The 4,798-nt window shown below is 42.4% G+C and overlaps 1 pseudogene; it reads right to left on the bottom strand.

The window, feature by feature from the left end:
- Nucleotides 1-1,994: 1,994 nt before the first annotated feature.
- LOC129069791 (60S ribosomal protein L10-like) lies at nucleotides 1,995-2,599 on the bottom strand (annotated as a pseudogene).
- Between the last annotated feature and the right edge of the window lie 2,199 nt (nucleotides 2,600-4,798).

Consider the following 4,798-nt stretch of genomic DNA (forward strand, 5'->3'; position numbering starts at 1 on the left):
TGTCTCGTTTCCGGTTACTTCCCTTTGGTAGACGGGATATGGGTTTAATGGTATCTGTGTAAGTTCAGGGAGCTTTGGGCGTGTGCTCTCACAGCTTTACTTTGCTGTGTATGTATACACGCTATAGACATGGATTCAGAATGTTCTATTTTTAGATGCCAACCTGTCACACACAGATGCTCTCCCAGACCAGATCAGGATTGTCAGCCACAGGAGGAAAAGGAATCATTTAATTAGTGCTATTCAGTATAGTACGCACTACAGATTGGGATATAGCCAAGATACAAAGCTACATACTACTAGATCTGTCATCAAGATTCAAACTCACACTTACTACAAAAGCTATGACACCTTAATAGTTACACTTGAAACCATATGGAAGTTACAGGAACTGAGTAGTATACAAAGTACTTTGGCTCTCGCAGCCATCATTCTGGCTCTTTTAATGAAAACAGTGATATTCAAACAAAAATGAAATGCTGGCAAATTCATGGCCACTGGCTGCGCACAAAGTGAGTTCCCTTTCTTGGCCTAAGGAGATTTTCACAGCTGACTTCAGCTGTTCAGTTCCCTGTACATGAGCCAACCAGCTGCAGCTAAGACTGGAGGACTGGCTCTCCTTTCTGTGCCTGATCTGTGAAAAAGACCATAGCCCTGGGGTCAAAACCAAGGATGGGTGTTGTATGTGTGAGTCACTGCTCTTCTGTCCCCTAGACTATGACCCTGGATTTGACAGATGATAAAAGATTCGAATAGCTGTGTCAGTGAACAAAGAAGAAATGAAGACATGCAAATGAGGTGTGGACTGACTCCTTTCCCAGGGAGAGTCAGAAAAGTCCCCACTAGCACAGTGAGGATGGTAACTGACTCAGGTCCTTTCAAGCTACAGTAGAACAGGGAGGAAAATAGCACAGGGCCACAGTAGGTCATATGGGGTAAGTAGGAGCTAATGATAAAGGGCACATAGGGGTCACTTCCCCCAGCCACCTGTGCCTTGCAAAACATATACAAAGTATTTTTCATTCCTCAAAATCATGACCTGAACCTGGCCTCCTCACTTTTAGGAAATAGTTAAGACAACCCACACAAGCCTCCCCCAAATTTCTTTACATGTCCTGCCATGAAGCTGACCAAACTTACAACTCCTCCTCCCCAATTGACTCCGTAAGTTTGCTTATACTGTTCTCTCCCTAGCAAGCCACTCCCAGCCCTCTAACCCAGTTATTCTACAAATGGGCTGCACCAACTGCTTTAGCTTTAGTGTCAGAAGATGGTGGTTGATTAAATAATCTGGTGCCTGTATTCGGATTGCATATTAAACCTGAAACTTTTTTTTACCTATACATGTCTATAAACCATTCGAATAGAATTTACTAAATACTAGAGTATTTAAATATTAGTGACCAAGGATTTGTTTAAACTCTGGCCCATCATAACTCTGACACCCCAAAAAGTTCCTCACTGTCCACTAGATGGCACTGTTCACCAGCCATGACTGTGGAAAGGACGTGACCATTCAAGACAAAATAGACCTATCTGAAGAAACTTTAACAGCCAAGACACTTGATCCTGCTGAGGTCGCCATATAGGCTACACTGGGATTATGACAAAAACACGATAAAGATTTCTAATTTCTACATATATTGCCTACTAGTCTAGAATGATTAAAAAAACTAGCTAATATTACAGTTCATTATGGTTCTTGACCTTTCAAATGTTATGCACATCGTGGCAGACTGTCTCACACTAGCATTCATCCTTTAAAACAAAACTTTCATCACAATTCCCCACAAATGAAAAGGGATACCACAGAAAACGGACATTAGGCATTTTATAATTGAGTTTAAGAATGAACTCAACTTTAACCAGGTGACCCCAACTTCTTGGGAAACAGAGTAGCTGGAGTACAAGTGGTATGTGAACCTGAGAAATTTTGTTTTTGTTGTTGACAGGAAGTAGGATTTATTGGTAGGTGTTGTGGTGGCAGCAGAGACTCATGAGTGCAGAACCCGCCATTTTTCCAGGGGACCATGATTAGAGATGTATCTGACCCCACAAGCATCTGGGAGGAGCGGCTTTTCGGTCACGTCTTCAAACTCATCCACATTAAATAAATTTAGTAAAGCTCCACTTCTTGGATGTGGGTTTTCTGGCAGTCAAGCAAACATGCTCCTTGTTCTGCATCTTGTGCAGATGGACATAATGATATGGCCACTATGGACCCTGGCCAGTGTGCCCTGGGCCTTTCCGAAGGCACCCCACATACCTGTCTGGGCCCGTCAGCCCCAGCACAGGACACCTTGCTGATGGGGATGATGTGGAAGGGGTGGAGCCACACTCAGATGTGACAGCCATCTTTGCCACAGCTTTTCACCTCGTGCTTGTTGACACAAATACAGGCAGCCTCCAAGGGCTTTGGAAGAGAGCTGCTCACATTCATCTGACACCATGTGGCCACAGAGTGGGAACACGTCCACTTTTGCCTTTTTCTGCCTCTAAAGATGCAGATCTTGGCATCAGGGACACCTGGGTAGAAGCAAGACTTTGGGTACAGCTTGTTCTTACAGCACTGGTAACACCGGGCAGGGCAGCAGCCCATGGCGACACCAGGATCTTCACTGGCAGCTGAAGGAAAGAAGAGCTGTGGAGAAATTTGAATGACTAGGTCCCTTGGCCACAGGAGGAAAACTAGACAAGTCAGCTCCAGTGTGATCCAGTAAAAACAGCACAGGACTATTAATCAGTCAGGCCCCCTTACTCTTGGCTCTGCTTCCAAACTGGTATAAAACTTCATGTAACTCATAGCCTCCTGGGCCTCAACTTGTTTCTTTGTAAAATAATAGGTTTTAAAAGGCCCTAAAAACTGTCATCCAAAATACATTAAAACAAAAAAGTACCTAGAAAGTGTTAAAAGCAGAAAGATAAGAATATATTGAACATTTTGAATTGACTCACCTGGAGACAAATTTATTTTCATTATTTCAATAACCTTGATAAAACACAATGGCTTTGAAAGAATTACTTTGAAAACACCATCTGATTCTGGTTTCTCCTAAGTATGGTTTCAAGGAAGTATGGATCACCTGTAGTTACCATACTAAGATTCTTAGTACATACCACTAAGAATCTTAGATTCTTACTACAGAATCTTACTACAGATAGCTAAGATTCTTACTACATACTACTTTCTGAAAAAATTGTTTCATTGTCAGTCTGTGAAAAGCCAAAAATAAAACTCTGGATTAGCTTTCTGGGCTTTTTTAATGCCCAGATGTTATCTGAGTTCAGTAGCAAGAGGTCACCATTAAGGAAAGACACCACCTGCTAAACTTCTTTTACGTGCATGATGCATTATTTGGTGGAAGCAAGTTATTCTTAAACACCTTTCAGTGCCTTAAACTAGACTGAGAAGACATGAGAACACCTAAAAACCCCAAATATGAGATGGGCCACATGCCCAGAGGCTAGGTCACAATTCAGTAAAACAAGTGTTTTTACGGAAGACACTGAACTTGGATGCTGCAAAGGTACCATATCTTCTTGGTCAAAAGGCACATATGTTCTATTAACACACTCAAACACAAAACTTAAAAATCATGCCCCGGCTGGGGAGCTCAGGTTAGAGCAGCCTCCCAATATGCCAAGGTTGTGGGTTTGATCCCTGTTCAGGGCATATACAAGAATCAACTAATGAACGCATAAGTAAGTCGAACAAGAAAACAAATTGATGCTTCTCCCCCCCCCCCACTTCCCCCTCACAAGCAAGAATGCATAACTAAGTGCAACAACAGATAGATGTGTCTCTCCCTCCCTTTCTCTATGTATATCAATAAAAAAAAACCCTTCAAAACCAGATATAAGAACAGTACTCAATAGTGGGACGAGCTTCAAAGACAACGAAAAACATTGGTTCACATGACGTGCATTTGTTAGTGGAAATGCATAGAACAAGGGTACTGTAAAATCCATGTCAAACTGCTAACTGTAATGGGAGACCAAGGTTGGAGAGGAAGGGAGAAGGCAGTGGCAGAGAAGGAACATGATTTTCAAAGTATTTGTGTCAAAACTTAACAAAGCTCATTTTTAAGAGAAATGGCTAGCCCTAGCTGGTGTGGCTCAGTGGGCTGGACAAAGTCCCAGACTGAAAGGTCACCGATTCCAGATAGACTCCAGTCAGAGCACATGCCTGAGTTGTGGACCAGGTCCCTGGTTAGGGGTGTGCAATAGGCAACCAATTGATGTTTCTCTCTCTCTCCCTCCCTCCCTTTCCCACTCTCTACAAATAAAAATATAAAATCTTTTAAAAAATGAAAGAAATGGCTAAGCTAATAATTTGGGGCACAAACTTAAGTTTTATAAGGAAGGTTAGGCAAGCAAAATAGTCAATAACACTGAGATGGACAAATTATAACTTTTAACAGAACTCTCTTTAAGGTATTTAAGAAGGTAGTTTATTTTGGTTCCTCTGCAGCAAGACAAGTAGAAATGTGGTATCTGCATGGTTAACTTCATCTTATCATACTTCTGCTAGTTTCATCACTAAACATGTAAGCCCAACCCTACCCCTCAACCCCACTGTCCCTCATTTTCTTGGGGGAGGCAGTGTGCTGTTCTTGCATATTTCCATCACCGTCACAATTCCACACAATAGACCAAATCTATGCAACGCACCTAGTGACTTATACCCAAATGTGTTTCCCTTTTATCCTCCTCTTACCTTCCCATGCTGGAAGCCCTGGGCTATCAGAGGGGAGAATGCCCATGCAGCACCTCACGACCGCTGTGCATTGACTGGGTG

The sequence above is a fragment of the Pteronotus mesoamericanus genome, unplaced genomic scaffold, assembly GCF_021234165.1.
Source record: "Pteronotus mesoamericanus isolate MK-2021 breed Mesoamerican mustached bat unplaced genomic scaffold, CSHL_Meso_final contig_24, whole genome shotgun sequence".
In the NCBI taxonomy this organism is placed as follows: domain Eukaryota; kingdom Metazoa; phylum Chordata; class Mammalia; order Chiroptera; family Mormoopidae; genus Pteronotus; species Pteronotus mesoamericanus.